Here is a 19,424-nt window from a genome sequence, read left to right as displayed (position 1 = left end):
TCGTGATTTCAAAAGTAAATAAAACAGTATTTGGGTGCCATCAATTAGAATCGAAACCGAAAGAAAAACTATAGCATTCAAAACTTGCTACGATATCACTGTACCAACGTGACACGTATAATAACGGATTAAAAATAAATTAACATGAATGTACAAAATGTATACGATGTTTTTTTCAATTTTTTTTACCCCTTAAAAATTAATTTAACCGGAAAAGACTAAAAAAAAATCTAACCATTTCAAGGCCCTAGCGCCGCTCTGCGACTTTTCGTTTCGGAGAAGATAGCATTAAAAAATATAAAGACAGACAGACAGACGTATCGCCTTTTATATATTAGATATATCGTTTGAAAAGTATGTTGGGAAACTCCTCCGTTTGTCAGTCGATTTATCTCCTGCCTTAATCACGTGATACACCGATTCCCGCTTGATCACCGAAGTTTAGCAACGTCGAACCTTGTCAGTACAAAATGACCATTTGGAATTTTCATGTACTGTATGTGCTCTCCGCTTATCTCGGCATGGTTTCCAGTCGTCCTGGACTTTTCCTTGCCACTGAACTCAGGCAGTGAAGTTAAACTACTTTTTTTTTCACAAATGTTGTCCCGTTTCGATTATCTTTTAGAAAGTGCATCCTTGTACATACTTCACACTATATAAGCCAGTAATGTTTTCCCCATCATTTTTTGTCCCTTTCCCCCTTAGGTACGTTTCTTTTCATTTAATGTTAAGCATTTGCTTTATTCTCTTTGCAACGTTCATAAATTAACCGCAATCTACCAAGGACCCAGAAAGTGTTTCACCTTCTCAGCTGAAAACACACCAACCAACAGCACAGAACATCCCACCGTCGCTTGTATGGTCTCTAAACCGGTCGCATTATGACTATCACATTCGCGTTGGCCTTCTATCGCGGATTAGTTCTTATTTTTTTTTTTTTTTAAGAAAAAAAATAAAAGATTCATTGATTAAATGCTGTGTTAACCCAACTAACGTGTAAATCTACCGTTAAAAAAAGGAATACAAATTACATAAAAGTATATCTCCTCCCCCTCCTACTACCACACAGTCTCTATTAGAGTATTTCCACTTTTTTATTAACTAGTTATGCTTAACCTGCGTTGTCCAGGTAGCAATAAAACAGTTTTTCGTTTTTATTTATACATATTAAACATGAATTATTCCCATTTGATTCGCAGGGTTTTTTTTTACATCAGTGTTTTTTTCTATCCTAGTAAATCTGGATAAATATGTTACACAGTCGTGTGGATTTTAACAAACTTCACATTTAGTGCATGTCAGGTTAACCTAGCTTCAAGGAGAATCGTAGCGAAAGACGGGTGGTATAAATTTAAGGGAAGAACCGAAGTGTTCCAATCATAGTCATTGTTTTTCCTAGTTTTGCATATGAATTACAAAATATCTGATATTTCTCTAAAATCTCTGGCCTTGGTGGAGAGGAGACTAAAACTTGCTGCAATTGTTTCAAATGATCTAAAATAACAGCAAGGGGAGACTTGATTCCAAATATTTCTCATATGTTATATCTCCCATCTTTGGTTTCCATGCATAAAGTAAATTTCACAGTGTATATGGGTTGATACTGAAGATATTCATAATCGTACCCTATTTCCAAAAGAGGGGAGATATAGCATATGAGAGATATTTGGAATCAAGTCTCCTCTTGCTGTTATTTCAGATCATTTGAAACATACCAGTAAGTTTTAGTCTCCCATACATCAAGGCCCGAGGTTTTGGGGGAAATATATAAGTGAGAATGTGTGAGGACACTTCTCAACCAACACACTCAACGATTTTTTATCTACTGACTTGAAATTTAGTATATAGGGTATTCAGACATGTTAACAACTTTTAATTGATTTTCATCCGAAAAAGACTGCTGCTGGTAGGTCAAAATTGAAGACTTGGTACGTGGGATCAACGGATTTTTACGTTAGTAAACTATTTCACGAACGCGCATGTGTGACTTGTTCACATGAGAGATTCCTTATGTTATGAATAAGTAGGTTTGAAAACACTTTTTAACCATCGTGTTGAGCGAGCTAACCTAATGGTTATCGTATTCGGCTTACTGTGTTTAGGCTTTGGTTTCGATCTCAGCTCGAGTATTTTTTAATTACAAGTGAACTATTAAGATAAAACAATACTCGCATGCACATGTTTTAGTTTCTGTATGAATTAAAATATAAATATCTATGTGTATTTTACGACCGGACATCGCCGGGCGGCCTGCTACGATATATATATATATATATATATATATATATATATATATATATATATATATATATATATATTGGTTGGTTGGTTGGTTGGTTGGTTGTTTTTTGTTTTACGGATATCAACCCTTTTCGGGTTATTTAATACCGAATCCAAAGATTTTAGGAAAAAATTTTTTAATAGAATATATTTGTTGTTTTCACGTCGGTTTCTATTTAACCCATAGTTGGGACCCTAAAAGGTACCACCACTCCGGGTCAGAGTGGACCTGGGAGCAATGGTAATTAAAGGGTGGCTCCACACTCCCCAAAGTCCACAAGCTGAGGCCTCACCACTGGATATAGTTTAAGGTCATATCCAGGACCCCCATTGAGGGACTTTTACCCTCTGCAGGGGGGGGCAGTCGGCGTATTCTAATGCCCCACCGACAGGGTCGATATATATATATATATATATATATATATATACATATAAGGTAATGCGAATATATCTCGGTAAATGAATAATTTCCCTTTAAGAAGGGACAACGGAAGTAATTACCTTGATCTATCTTGGTTTCAAGGTACGCGATTTTATAAAATCATTTATAAAATGTATTAAATTAATACACACACTTACACACACGCACACACACACACACACACACACACACACATATATATATATATATATATATATATACATACATACATGTATGTGTGTGTTGATTTATAAATCGTTTTATAAAATCGCATACCTTGAAACCGAAATATGTGTCTGTACGTGTTCATATGTAATGACATTTCTGTAACTATCAACTGGATCGGTTGTTCATCTACAGCTATAAAACGAAATTGCGCGTGCGCGACTAGTGAACGACTTCCGTTTATCTTCTGGCTGTTATTTCCAGTCTCTGTTATTACCGGAGGTAAAAAGGCTTCCAAAAACGCTTCCAAGAAAATAGATTAGCGGGAAAATATGGGAATAGGCAATAAAAAGGACAAACAAAATCGATATAAAACCGCATCACATCTGAATAAAAACTAGTTGCAGAAACCCGGCGATATGATATTAAAATATTGAAAATTTCCAAAAGATTTTACATCCAATATTTTTATAAATAGACATAAAAACATTAGCCTAGCAATAATTAAGTGTTGTTGCTTTGAAAGTCGATAATAGTCAAGAGAAATACAGCAGTATGATTATCAAAATATATATTAGCAAAAATATGTTAGAGAAGTCCACGTCATGATTTTCGAATCATAACTACCATGAATCTTTACCCCAAAACTTTATTTGTAGACAACTCACAACCAGTGCATATAAAAATATACCTTCTTAAATAAAATGTTTTTTAATGAATTATTATAATTATCGACCTCCATCCAGTAATAATAGTCACTATACTATTAAACTTCCTTCAGTTTTGACAGACTATTGATACCCACTGTAAGGGTGCCTGTGCGTGAGATTTTTGTGACAAGAGTTGCGCAATCGCCAACCACACCTCTCCTGAGTCGACATTGTTGAATTTCAGTGACAAGTGGAGGCCCATGACGACTGGAAACAATGCTGGGATAAGTGGAAAGAACATACAGCACCGAGAATTCCCAAATGGTCACCCATCTGGTACTAGCCAGGCTCAACGTTGCTTAACTTCGGTGATCTGACGTGAACCGGTGTGTCAACGTGATTATGCCGTACACTATATATATTGGTGGAAATTTAAATTTAGATGTAAGTTCCTTTTTAAATTAAAAGTTATCTATATTTTTAAAATGTGTCCAAAGCCGAGAAGTAGCATAAACATTAATTATTTCAGAAGAAGCCGACAGCAGACACCGACAGTGCCCACATGGCGCTAATATAATTGAAAAAAACTTGTCCAGGGCATTTTAAATCTTATAATATTAACTGCTTGAAACGTTTAGCGAAGATATGTTAAAAAGGTTTACAGTATCAATAAAAGAAGTAAATTAGGGCAGAGGCTCATTGTTAAATTTGGGGGTGGGATTTATAGCTAATTTCGTTTGGTCCTGGATATGACCTTAAACTATATCTGATGGTGAGGCCCCAGCTTGCGGGCTTTGGGAAGTGTGGAGCCATCCTTTAATCGCCATTGCTCCCAGGTCCACTTGACACAGAGTGGTAGTACCTGTTAAGTTCCCAACTATGGGTTAAATAGAAACCGACTTGAAAAAAAAAAAAATATATATATATATATATATATTGTTTTTGTTTTGGTTTTAGCGATATGTTTTGAATGAATTCAATTATTTACGAAAGTGCATTTTTACCTAAATGCGAGTTGGGAATAATTTCCCCTTTTGACCAATTTGGTACCCTCACATGGGGAGCGGTATATATACTATTTTTAAAATGTAATTATCCACTGACACGTGTTTCGTCGTCTACGACTCATCAGAGTGGCTGTATCTAGCGAGATTCGAAATCGGGACGTAACGGTAATGAGCCTAAACCCTTATCCCTGGGCCATATATATATATATATATATATACTTTTTTCTTCAAAATCACTAGATTTGGCATTAAATAACCTGAAAGGGGTTGATATGCCGTAAAAAAAAAACAACCAAAACCAAAGCTAATTTCGTCGTGTTGCCTATACTTGTATAAAGATCAACAAAAATTTCACACTCCTATATTTTTATTGTCATCGAAATCGAATCCAGTTGAGGACCCATCGCGGTGTACCGTAAGAAGTCTTCATATGTCTCTTCGCAGACTTAGTCCACAATACATTGTAATGTAAATTGCACAGTAAAGAACCTGCTGTTGACTTCATAAAATTATTATTTTGTACACAATGTTCTTGAATTAAAGTTTAAAATGCAAAAGCCAAGTATCATGATTCAATTGTGCTGTAAACAGACACATTAATTTCGAACGCGCCCCTGTTATATCATATTGTTGATTTTATATGTCTGGCCTTACTGCTTGTGCGGTGTTAGTATCTTGAATTTAAGTTTTAAATGAAAAAGTCAAGTATCATGGTGCAATCGTGTATTAAACAGAAACATTCATTTCTAACGCGCCCCTGGCATATCAAAGAACCTAATGTTTATTTTATATGTCGGCATTCCGGCATGTCTGGTAATAAAACTCCTCAAATACAATTGTGATGTTAGGCTGTGTAAAGTGTTTAATTTGGTTAGGATCGCCTGTTCCTTCTTTCATCGGATTATTTCGATTATCATCCATACTTATATGTTGTAAAACATTCCGATACAAAACCTATCCAAGAAAAATGCCAAGCACATAAAGTACACACACAACGTTTCTTTTTATATAATAGTAGGATAGAATAGAAGCGATAGATAAATAGATATAGTGTGTATGCGTGTGTATGTGTGTATGTGTGTATGTATGTGTGTATGTATGTGCATGTGTGTGTATGCGTGCGTGTGTGTATGTGTATATGTGTTTGTATGTGTGTCGATGTATGTGTGTATGTGGTGTATGTGCGTACGTGTGTCGATGTATGTGTGTATGTGTGTATGTATGTATGTGTGTTTATATGTGCATGTGTGTGTATGAGTGCGTGTGTGTATGTGTATATGTGTTTGTATGTGTGTCGATGTATGTGTGTGTATGTGGTGTATGTGTGTACGTGTGTGTATGTATGTGTGTATGTATGTGCGTTTATGTTTGCATGTATGTGTATGCGTGCGTGTGTGTATATGTATATGTGTTTGTATGTGTGTCGATGCATGTGTGTGTATGTGATGTATGTGTGTACGTGTGTGTATGTATGTGTGTGTATGTATGTATGTGTGTTTATGTATGCATGTATGTGTATGCGTGCGTGTGTGTATATGTATATGTGTTTGTATGTGTTTCGATGCATGTGTGTGTATGTGTGTATCTGTGTACGTGTGTGTATGTATGTGTGTATGCGTGTATGTATGTGTATTTATGTGTGCAGATGTGTATGTGCGTGCGTGCGTGTGTGTGTGTATTATTCTGTCTTTGTCTTTCCCATTCAAGAGGTCCTTTGTGTCATTGATATCTCTAATCGTTTCCGCCCTTCACTCTAAATAATAGTCAAAATGGCGTTTCAATAATGATTTGAAAAGACTCTTATAAAAGCTCTTTATTAAAATCTTTTTACTTATGCCATCGGGGTTTTGAGGATTTCAAGTCAGACAAAAAATTCAACGGAGAATTTCATCCTCCTGATTTTATTAGACTTATTTTCAATTCTGTACTCCACCTACCACTACTCATTTTTCTCACTGTTGTCTATTTCTTAATCCTCGCCCTCCCCCATCATCATCAGCGTCATCATCATTCAAATAATCTCGCTATTCTTTGCATTGGTTATATTTTTATGGGCATATTCTGTCTTTCTTTACGTTAAACTGCTTACGTCGTAGCCCTCATTTTTTTTTTGTCTTTGTTTTTTTACTCACCTTTACCCCCAAACAAGGCACATCGCCACTTGGACATAAGGGGCTACTAGTTGGCACTATGCCTAAGAAAGATTGTGGTTTACGTTGCATTTGAAGTTCTGCATATCAGTACAGTTTGAGCAGCAGGAAGAGAATTCCAAAATCTAGCTGCTCTAGAAAAGAAGCCATCAGAGTAGAAGACTTTCTGACATTTAGGGATCTCAACAGTGAAAGAGTGTGACTTTGTTGCGAAGTGGGTTTGTCTGGGATATGTACGTCGAGGGGGGGGGGCACAAGTGCGAGGATTTCATCAGAGCACATTCCATTAATTACTTGTAAAACAGGCAACAGGGATGCAACCTTGCGGCCATTGGACAGGGGTTGGAGCCTAGATAACAAAGTGAGACTCTTTACATCACATATCCTTTTTTGGACCCTAGCCAAGAGGGAGAGACAAGTGGCAGATGCACCAGCCTAGATGTGACAACAATACTCCATACACGGGCGAATGTTGGCCTTACAGAGGTACAGAATACTCTCAGGTGTGAGTAGTTTTCTAGCACAATAGAGGGAGTCTACCTTCCTCGCAGCAGCCGCCATAATATCCTCAATGTATTTATTGTAGTTCATATTTTCTGTGAATGTTAAGTCAAGGAGTTTGAAGAATTCTCAGATAGGGTGTTATTTATCATGGATATAGTAGGTTGTAATTGTTAAAGGAGAGCAGCTTAGTCTTGCTAGTATTAAATGTGACCATCCATTTACGTCCCCATTCAACTACGGACGGTCTGGGAGTCATTTTCTAATGATTCAGCCATTGTCTTGGATGTATGTACATCCATTTTTTCCTCGTGAATGTTTCATTGTCTTTCATTGTCGCGCCCCTTTCTCTTATAACTTCACCGTATATGTTAATTGCCAGGTGCAACGGGTTATATGGTATAATTTATGGGATATATCATTGAATTATCAAGCTCTCTACGTTGGATATATGATCGGTTAGTTAGTTTAATCATGTTGCGTGTGAACTGTTATAGAATGGATTTTAGTGGAGGGAGTACTGTTATATCTCGTGGATGACATGCGGCGTTTATTCGATGTTGCAAAGCAGTTACTTTTTTAATTAGAAAATATGCGATATTCTTGCAACTTCACAGACCTTTTATATTTTTATTAGAGAACGTGCGACGTTCATTCAATGTTTCAAGCATGTTGCTTTTTAATTGGAAGACATCTGACATTCTCGCATCGTCATTCTTGCATCGTTAGAAGTCTTTCATGTTTCAATTGGAGGACATGCGACGTCTATTGAATATTTTAAATCAGTTGAATTGTTAATGGCGGGATATGCGACATTTTTGCATCGTCATAACTTTATATTTTTAATGAAGGACAGCCACGTCCATTCAGTGTTGTTGTTGTTGTTGTTGTTGTTGTTGTTGTTGTTGTTGTTGTTGTTGTTGTTGTTGTTGTTGTTGTTGTTGTTGTTGTTGTTGTTGTTGTTGTTGTTGTTGTTGTTGTTGTTGTTGTTGTTGTTGTTGTTGTTGTTGTTGTTGTTGTTGTTGTTGTTGTTGTTGTTGTTGTTGTTGTTGTTGTTGTTGTTGTTGTTGTTGTTGTTGTTGTTGTTGTTGTTGTTGTTGTTGTTGTTGTTGTTGTTGTTGTTGTTGTTGTTGTTGTTGTTGTTGTTGTTGTTGTTGTTGTTGTTGTTGTTGTTGTTGTTGTTGTTGTTGTTGTTGTTGTTGTTGTTGTTGTTGTTGTTGTTGTTGTTGTTGTTGTTGTTGTTGTTGTTGGAGAACGTGCGACGTTCTCACAAAGTTATAAATTTTGTATATTTTTATTTGTTGACATATGACGTTCATTCAATTGTCCATGCCAGTTGTATTTTTACTGGAGGACATGCGACATTCTTGCTACGTCATAAATGTTTTCTACTGAAGAATGCGCAATGTTCTCGCAACATCGTGAATTTTTATATTTTAATTGGAGAACATGCGACGTTCTTTGAATCTTGAAAGTCAATTGTATGATTATTGTAGGATATACGACGTTCTCGCAACGTCAAAAATCTTTTTATTGTTGGTATTTGTCGAACATAAGACGTACTTGCAAGTACGTTGCGTTCAAACTGGAGGATCTGTGACGTTCACTCAATGCTGTAAGCCAGTTTTAATCTTGATTGTATGAGATGCAACGTTCTTGCATAATCATAAATTGGTTTTATTTTAATTGGAGGACATGAAACAGCCATTCAATGTTGGAAGCTAGTTATATTTTAATTGTATGATATGCAACGTCCTCGCAACATAATAAACCTTTTTATATTAATTGGATTACATGAGAGGTTTTTTAATGTGTAAACAGTTGTATTTTAATTGTATTCTATGCAACGTTCTTGAAACCTTATAATTTTTTCATCTTTAATTACAGGATATGTGACGTTTTTTCAACGTTGTAAGCCAGTTGTATTTTAATTGTAAGATATGCAACGTCTTGAAACGTTATAAATCTTTATACTTTTGTTGGAAGACATGAAAGGTTCTTTCAATGTTGTAAGCTAGTAGTATTTTAATTGTATGATATGCAAGGTTCTTGAAACGTTGTAAATCTTTTTTATTTTAATTAGATGACATGAGACGTTTTTATTTCAATGTTGTAAGTCAGTATTATTTCTATTATATGATATTCAACGTTCTCGCAACATCATAAATCTTTTTATTTTAATTGGAGGCCATAAGACGTTCTTTTAAAGTCGTATGCCAGCGGTATTTTAATTCTTATATGTAACGTTCTTGCGCCGTCATAAATCTTTTTTATTTTAATTGGAGGATAATGGGCGTTCTATTAATATTGCAAGCATGTTGCGTTTAATTGGAGGATATGCGACTTGTTTTTGATTTTTTTTTTGTTTTTGTTTTTTGGGGTTTTTTTTCAGTATTTCAATTCAATTGTAATTTTAATTGTATGAAATGTGAAGTTCTTGCAGCGTTATACACCTTTTATATTTTGATTGGAAGACATACAAATTTTCCACACTTGTATCTGCCAAAAATAAATACACCTGGTACAATGCGATTAGCATTAGAATCGAAGACATTTATTGTAGACGTCTCCAGATGTACAAACACTTTCTAGCCTAATCGATATTCTCATCATATCTCTTGATTTTGGAATTCCTTTCTTTCTTTCTTTTTCTCCGACTGTGCCAACAAGCAGAAATTTACATCTTTGTGTACACTTTCCCATTTCGGATGACTCCGATAAATGTCATGGGTATTATTCCTTGTTTGGGGTTAGGGTTTGGGTTAGGGTCTTATTCCTTGTTTGGGGTTAGGGTTTGGGTTAGGGTATTATTCCTTGTTTGGGGTTAGGGTTTGGGTTAGGGTCTTATTCCTTGTTTGGGGTTAGGGTTTGGGTTAGGGTCTTATTCCTTGTTTGGGGTTAGGGTTTGGGTTAGGGTCTTATTCCTTGTTTGGGGTTAGGGTTTGGGTTAGGGTCTTATTCCTTGTTTGGGGTGAAAATAAATTTAAAAAAAAACAAGTGAAGCATGCATGCCCCCTCCCATGAGTGCACAGTGGATGAGACATAAAAAAACGACTACGTTCAGCATTCCCCCCCTATTTAGCCCTAAAAGTTCCCAGAGGGGAGGGGGCGTCGAATGGTGGAAATGAACAAACGGTGCAGTATTAGGCCTTAACATATGTAAATTTGAGTTCTGCATCATGCAAAAAAATATCTGTCCAATATTTGCCCCCCCCTATTAAGCCTCAAAAGTCCCCAAGGCCTTAACATATTTAAATTTGTGTTCAGCACCATGCAAAACTGCTAAATAGACATACACAGAAAAATTTGGACAAATATGGTAAAATAGTCCCAAAACTGGAGGGTTTTTATTAGCCCTAAAAGAGCTCCTAGGCCACACCCAAGAGTTATCGCCAAGCACAGACAAACAAAATTACATAAAAATCTGTTAGTTACAACTTTCCAGAAAGTTTTATGAAAATCCAGGCATCAATGTTTTTTAATAAGCACAGAAGTGTCAATTTTTGCCATTTTAACCCGAAAGGGAGGGGCAATTGGAGTTTTCCTAGGAAATCCCTTCTGTTACTTTTTTACTCATATCATGTTTAATGTTTGCGCAAAATTTCAAAAAATTCCAAGTCGTAGTTAAAGTACGGACAGACGAACTGGCGAATGGACAAGGGTGAATTTATAGGTCCGCCCCCTTTTTGTCGGGAGACCAAAACTATATAAAGTATTTCTTCACCAACCACTTTCGACCAGTGTTTGATTCACGAAATCCATTCTCCGGAGACGTCGTTCATATCTAAAAGGCCGGATATAACTAAGACATCTTTCCTTCCTGTTAGCTTCTTATATGAAGTGCTTTCAATAAGTTTCTTGGCTATTTTTGTTTATACATTTAAATGTTGCATCGACTATTGAAAATTCAGCTATACATCTCACAAGAAGATGAGCAATTTTTATGATTTCAGGTTCAAATAAACAGCTTCAGTTAGAAGTCACAGCTGATAATTTTTTTTAAATGCAATTTAGATGTGCCGACTTCGAATCCAGTTAGTTTCATAGTTTAAAAATGATGGATGTTGGCAAACTTCATGCGTATTTTTATTGGATGATATGCGACGTTATTGGGACGTCATAAATCTATAATGGCTATATGTCTGTCTTTCTGCCTGTCTATCTCCATATTTTCAAACTCTATCTCTTCCTAAACTAAAAGTTGCAGAGCTGTGCCCGAAGCCTCAAATGATTGGATCTTTTATGGGCTGTTCTTTTATGGGTCTTTAGCCGCTTAAAATAGTTTTTAAGGGTCAAAAAGCTGTCAAAATTTAAAAAAAATCGTTATACATTTTGTACATTCACTTTAATTTATTTTTACTTAGTTCATATGCATGTCACCTTGGTGCAGTGGTAACGTCACCAGCTTTAAATGCTACAGTTTTGCTTTCGGTTTCGATTCTAGCTGATAGTGCCTAAACACTTTTTTGTTTACTTTAAAAATCATGACTATAATAATATATACGAAATCTGGACAAATGAAAATATCATATTTAAGCGTATTTTATGACCTGGACAAGCCGGGCGCTCCCCATCAGCATATATTAGTCTAATATATAAAAAACATTACATCTGTCTGTCTATCTGTCTATCTATCTCAATATTTTCAAGCTCTATCTTAAAGTCGCAGAGCGGTGCTAGGAACTTCAAATGATTGTTTTTTTCATGAGCAGTTCTTTTATAGGTCTTTAGCCGGTTAAAATAGTTTTTAAGGCGTCAAAAATTGGTCAAAATTTTTAAAAATCGTTAAACATTTTGTACATTCATATTAGTTTATTTTTACTTAGTTCGTATGCATGTCACATTGGTACAGTGGTAACGTCACCAGCTTTGAATGCTACAGTTTTGCTTTCGGTTTCGATTCTAGCTGTTAACACCTAAATACTTTTTTCTTTATTTTGGAAATCACGAACTTATAATAATATATACAAAATCTGCAAAAATTAAAATATCATATTTAAGCATATTTTACGACTGGACAAAGCCTCTAACTCCACGCTAATCTTTTATATTTTGGATTAGTAGGCATTCAAACTTATCATACACGTTATATATTCGTTATGGCCGGTTGTTCAAAATTCACTTTCCAGTCTATATAATTGCAAACATCTACTTTTGTTATTAGACTAAAATGTATACACACTGACTGGAAGTAAAACACAACACAGTTGATCTATGAAAAAAATTTATTTACATTGGCAAATCAGGTTCTGATTGCAAGCTATTAACTGGTGTTTTGACATCTGTGAGATGTGTGTTTTGTGCTAATTTTCAGTCGGATGTTGGCATAAAAGAAATGTCCCGATTTCTCTTTGTGACGATTTTTATAAACATTCTTTCCCCATTGGAATGGTTAATATTTCCATATAATCTATTGTTTCAATCCTTTGGCCGATATCCTACCACATTTTTCTGGATCAAATTATGCATTCAAATAGAAAATTATGTGTGTCCAACTCATTGAATGATGCTCTTTCCCTGTTGCCTGGCAACATTCAACACTTGTACCCGCTAAAAATAATTATTTCTAATACAATCCGACTAGTATCAGAATCAAAGACTTTCATTGTAGACGCCCCCGGATGTTCAAACACGTTCTACCATACAGGATATTTTCATCAGACCACTTGCCTTTGAAATTACCTTCTTAGAAATGAATGCCGCTAACAAAATACCTTTATTCTGATGATGGATGGTTTTATTTCTAATATCGAGTACATCAGCTGGTAGTAAACTTGAGAAGGGTCGAAGTAAGTGCTGATCGAAGTGACACGAAGTTAGGAGGGAGGAAATGAGTTCGCACAAAGGCTGAAGAGAAAGAGACGTCTTTTAAGGTCAAGGAAATTTAATAGGTTGAAAGTAAAGTAAAACAAAGAGACGTTAGCAACATGATAATGACGTCACGGATATCGAGGCCGACAAAGAAATTTAAGTTTAAGTAAGTCTACCTATGAGATAGTGCGCGAGGCAGATCGCCAATAATGCTGTTAGAGCTTAAAGAAAACTGTGATAATTGCCAAAAGCGAAATATCCCGTAATATCTCTGTACGTTATGTCCACCCATTTACATAGTTAATTAATTAGCTAAGAGAATACTAGATTTTCTCTCAAATGTTTACTATTTATCGCTCCAAAATAAACTTAGACAAAAGCTTCAACCAAACATTTTAGTCGATTTTTCTGTACAAACAAATATACAAGTATAAAAATATTTTAAAACAAATTAAAATATTACGAAGTGCCTTAAATAAGCTTGCAGACTTTTTCGTATGGGCACTTTTATTGATAGTACACACGTGAAACTCTGGTCCCTTTCAAAATAATCTCCTCCGGCTTCAATGCCTTTTTTATACCGTTCCAACTCTGGAAGGCTTAATGGAAGTCTCCTTGTGTGAGCGTGTCAATGATTCTGGCCATAGCCTCATTGATCTCCTCAATCAAAATGCCATTCTTATGTGTGGAAATCTACGGTGTCAATAGTCGTAGTACCCTAAGCCCCTAAGGTTTTCCTTGTGCTTACAGAATAGCTAAAAGTCATAGGGAGCAAGGCTCTAATAATAAGGAGAGTGAGGAACTGTCTTGATGCCCATCTTTATCAAATAGTCTATGATAAGGATGGAGCATCCTTTGGACGAACTTCGCACAAATCTTCCACATCTTCAGTTCCTCGCGAATAACTGTGTGTACAGTTGCCACACTAACATCAAACTGTGCACGTATTGTCCCTATAGACACACGACGGTTCTTATCCATGAAATTCTTTATTTGGCCAATCAACTCTAGTGTTCTGACATCCTTACACCTTCCACACCTCTTATCATCCCTCACAGATTCCCTGCCTTTTAAATCTATGTTACAAAAAAAACTTATGCTCGACTCATGCAAGATGGTCCAAAAGCAGTCTAAAGCATTCCACACGTTTCTGTGGCATTTATTCCAAGTTTAAAATAGAATTTTATTGCATATCGTTTTTCTAAAGTGTTCTAACGTCCAGATTGTAGTTTTGAAATTCACCAGCTGCGACAATCAGGCTTTAGTAGGGTGTATTTCAATTCATGCTGTAGCTGTTCATTTTATCCTAAAGTCATAAAAATAGGCCAGTCATCTTATAATATGTATAGCAATAACCTAATTTTCATGAGTCTACGACAATTTTAAATGCATGTCAAAAAAAGTCTGGAAACTTATTAAAGACAACTCGTACATCTGGAAGTTAACCCTTCCTTGCCGCGATTGAAGAGGTCACAACATGGTGGCGTCAGAGCAACCAGCTAACAACATTCTGGAGGTCTCTGCATGTTGCAAGAAAAGACATTTCAGGCGCAAAGTCAAATCGATAAAGGGAAAGTAATGTTAACCCAGTGCCATTCTTTTGTGTGGAAATCTGTGTGCCAATACTCGTGGTGCTCGGTAGACCAGAAAACCCTGAGGCACAACCTTCTGAGCTCTACGCAGCAGTTCCAATCGTTCAACAACCAATACCAACAAAAAAATAACAAAATAGATAATGGATTAAATTTTACGACAAAATCCTCCTCACGCAAGTACCCTTTCAGATGGTGTTCATTGTATTCATAAACTGACGGTGACCATATTGTATGATATTATTTCTCCGTTCGAAATTGATTATCGTAAAACGATGCGTATTTACCTTAGTCTTGAAAAGATGAAGGCTGTAGGTAGGAGGGAAACAGTTACCAAGAAGAAAGAGTTCCACAACCTTGCAATTTTGGGAAAGAAGCTACCGGAATAAAAAGCTGCACTATAATGAAACGGTGAATTTATGAAGACTACAAATGGAAATAAATTAACCTCCTTTGCGCGGCCTAAATCTACGTAAGGGAAAAATCACTGTGAACACCGTTTCTTACACAGAATCGAGCATGGCATGGTGTTAGCAAGCATCTTTGTGCGTGTGGGCCAACTTGAGACACAAAAGAGGAAACGAAGATTTTCATTCAAATTATTTCCCAAATTTACTGGACATTGTTATTAGGTATTCCTTTCTGCTCTTTACATTCATTTTTTTTTATTGCAGTTTTCCAGTTGAAGAATTGTAAACTGCGAATGCGGTGCGGGCGGTGCGACCACGTGGGAAATAAAAGAATAACAAATTTTTTTCATCAGTTGTGCTCTAGCACTCATTTTTGGCCTCTTTGCTACCGTTACAAAGACCAAGAGACCAAGGAGGCAAACGAGCTCGAACAAAGGAAGCAGGAAATAGAGCAACTAATTCCGAATAACATGCTATAATAGTTTTTTTTTTTTTTTTTAATAAAGGTTGTAACTAGCAACACAATGCTTGTGAGGGAGTGGGTTTACAGAATAAAAATGGGTTGGGTCAATCAAATTACGGATACGTTTCTTCATTTCATCCCAGATCCATTTCATTTCATTTTTCCCGCTTTTCATCTCTCTGTTACCAATTTTAACAGTTTTCAGCATGGGGAAGGACGTTATCGATCTATCGATCAATAAGCAAGGGCAACGAATTAGTTGGACATGACGTATGAATCGGTCAAGCGAGCTTTTATTCACCTCAGCGGGGAAATCGGTTACACAAATAATCACCGCGACGGAAATATTTTATTATCGGTTATGGTAGACTATCGATTATACGAGGACAACAAGGCTGCTTTAAAGAGAATATAACTATTCCCTCGTTAGGTGTATTCAAGAAAATCACGATTCAGCATGCATCGAATATGATATATATATATATATATATATATATATATATATATATATATATATATATATATGGTCTTGGAAGTTTTTTAACCTTTAAAACTATATAAAAAAAAAAATATTTAATTTTCATATTTTTTATCATTCGTTAGAAAACTATTCAGTCAGTAAGTCATGTAGTCACCTGCAATCCATGCATCAACTTTCTCTCTAGAATTCACTATAGTTCTTATGTTAATTTAAAGGATCATCAGTTGTTTTCCATAAAACACTGTTTCGGGGATTTAAAAATTAAACGGTATATTAAATCATGGCTCCCCAGTAATGCTAATCAAACAACACCTCCTTTACTCTCAAGAACAAAAATGTTACAGATATTAGATCAAGTTTCAAACTCTTAATTAATTTGGCTAGCCTATTCATGTTATAAAAAAATGTCTTCCTTACTTGTGAGATTCGTCTATTTCCAAATTCAAGATGGATGTAATTAATTTACCAGTGCTGTATTTATAAGATTAGGATTAACCCACTTTACTACTTATCACTCCTACTATTATTAGTTCTTTATATATTTACATTCTTATTTATTTAAAATTAAAAAATATAGAAACATTAAAAATATTTATATATATACAATTTTTGGGTGTATATAATACATTTTATACATTACTAATATAGTTTTGGATTTCCTTTATTAATATATATATATATATATATATATATATATATATATATATATATATATATATATATATATTGAGTTATCTAATTATATGCAAATAAAATATTTAAATAATAAATTATATATATATATAGTAAGTTATAAAAATATATATGGCAATCAAGCTACACAGAATATCGTGGATGAAACGCTGAATATTCTGTGTAGCTTAATTGCCATATATATTTTTATAACGTACTACCTAGCTCTACCTATGTATTGAGCACTGTTGAAGTAAATACTTTAAGTTTACGCACAAAATTATACTTTCGTATATTAATTTATCTGATTAAATGAAGTAACCATACATACATATATATATATATATATATATATATATATATATATATATATATGTATGTGTATGTGTGTGTGCGTGTATATGTGTATAAATATATCATATAAAGCCGTATTTCACAGTATACAGAGTATTAAAAAACTTACAGATTGCACATATATATATATTATATATTTATATATATATTATATATATATATATATATATATATATATATATATATATACCTGTTCACATACACTTTTTTTTACGATAATGCTAGAACCCAGAATTAGACGTTGTCCGTTGTCAATGCAATTGCTCGATTCTGTCTAATTCTAACACCCGAAAGTATCCTGTACCTCTACAAGGCCACTATTCGCCCATGTATGGAGTATTGTTGTCATATTTGGGCTGGTGCATCGGCTACTAGTCTCTCGCTCCTTGACAGGGTTCAAAAGAGAGTCGCAAATCTGATAGGCCCTAAACTGGCATCTAAGCTTCAGCCTCTGTCCCATCGTCGAAACGTTGCATCCCTCTGCTTGTTCTACAAGTATTATAATGGTGAATGCTCTGATGAACTGCAAGCACTTGTGCCCCTACGACGTAAACACCCTCGAGAGACCCGACAAGCTGCAAAATCCCACCCCCACACTGTAGAGATCCCTAGATGTAAAAGATCTTTCTACTCCAGTAGTTTCTTCCCCAGAACTACTAGACTTTGGAATTCCATTCCAGGTCACTGCTTCCCCAACTGTACTGACTTGCATAAGTTCAAGTGCAACGTGAACCAACATCTCACTGCCCAAATCCCTACATAGTACCCTAGTAGATGTTTCCCCTGATAGTAGCCCCCTACACCAAAGTGGCAATATGCCTTGTTTGGGGTGAAAATGTAATAAAAAAAATAAATAAATAAAAAATAAATAAAAAGTGAAATATAATTGAACAAATGAAGCATGCATGGTGCCCCGCGAGTTCACAGTAAAAATGACTAATAATACCCCCCCTACCGCATTTAGCCCTAAAAGTCCCGGTGCAGTTTTAGGCATTAACATATGTAAATTTGAGTTCTGCCCCCCTATTAAATCTCAAATGTCCCAAAGGCCATAACATATTTTAATTTGAGATTAGCACCGTGCAAAACTGCTAAATAGACATACACAGGAAATTTAAAACAAATATGGTGAAATAGTCCAAATTTTGAGTGTTTTTATTAGCCTTTAAAGACCATCTGGGGCACACCCAAGTGTTATTGCGAAGTATAGACAAACAAAATTATATAGAAATCAGTTAGTTGCAACTTTTCTGAAAGTTTTATAAAAATACTAGACATCACTTTTTTTTTTTTAATAAGCACAAAAGTATCAATTTTAGCCATTTTAACCCGAAAGGCACCACTAGGGGGAGGTAACCTGGAAAATCCTTTCTGTTACCTTTTACTCATATCATGTTTAAAATTTAATTTAAATTGAATCAAAGAATTACCTTGGATTTATTTTATGTAATGTACATTCTGTTGCACTTTAAAAAAATCATTGAAAATTTTATATCTATATCATTAATTGCTAGATGAAAGATAATATATTTAAATTGCAACAAAATGTACATTATCTATAAATATAAAAGCGAAAATGTACGTATGTGTGTATGTGTGAGTTTTTTTTTTTCAGAGAAGCGGTCGGTCGGTTCACAACTTATTAAAACTTTTTATATCACATATAAATCGTAATATCTCAGAGTTAACAACGGAGCTCGCCTGTCTATTTAATTTGCTCGACTTCGGGAAGATGAATATTCAACATTTGTCGCTCGCCATATGTGGGTTAGTCTTTTTCCTATAAGATCTTGGGAAAATAAAAATTAAAAAAAGCGTTCCGCAGTAAATGAAATACTATCCCGCAGTCAAACTTGACCTCATTAACTCATTAAAACGTGCACCTGCCAAATCCAAGTAATTAAATAAATTCAAACGTGTTTCCGTTAGCAACTCGCGGTGGCCCAATGCTTAAAACCGTCGCACACTTAATTTACAACTTTGCCTCAGCGTTTCGGGTTCGATCCTCATACTTACCTACTTTTTTATTTTAACCCCCCCTAGGAGTTTTCACACACACCTCCAAATACCTAGACAACGCCGGGTACCCCTCGCTAGTATAAAATAAATCCAAGGTAATTTTTTGATTCAATTTAAATTAAATTTTTATACCTTACTTTGTAAAATTTATAAAAGTGCACTTTAAAGATAAATAGATTTCAAATTGAATCTTGTACCTTTATTTTTAAAGCCTATAGTAAAAACATTTTGTTTAACAATTTTCATGCCTTGGATTAAATGCTTTTCTAACTTGTATCTTATCTTTTTAAGATTATATTTTAAAACTCTCCTTCTCTCTATTTAAGTTTGTATTTCTCCTCACACCACACCTCATTTTTTCAACCCCCTCTTTGTATTATTACAGGTCTGGATATTCTCTGTTTCAGTTTGTATTTCTCCTCACACAACAACTCATTTTTTGAAGCTC

The 19,424-nt window shown here is 35.1% G+C and overlaps 1 pseudogene; it reads right to left on the bottom strand.

Annotated features, from left to right (window-relative positions):
• Nucleotides 1-3,812: 3,812 nt before the first annotated feature.
• LOC145274441 (5S ribosomal RNA) lies at nucleotides 3,813-3,929 on the bottom strand (annotated as a pseudogene).
• Nucleotides 3,930-19,424: the final 15,495 nt, after the last annotated feature.

The sequence above is a fragment of the Euprymna scolopes genome, unplaced genomic scaffold (assembly GCF_053919585.1).
Source record: "Euprymna scolopes isolate OS-2025 unplaced genomic scaffold, ASM5391958v1 sca388, whole genome shotgun sequence".
NCBI lineage: Eukaryota > Metazoa > Mollusca > Cephalopoda > Sepiida > Sepiolidae > Euprymna > Euprymna scolopes.
Note: the sequence above shows the minus strand (reverse complement) of the source record. Positions and strands in the feature narration are given on the sequence as shown.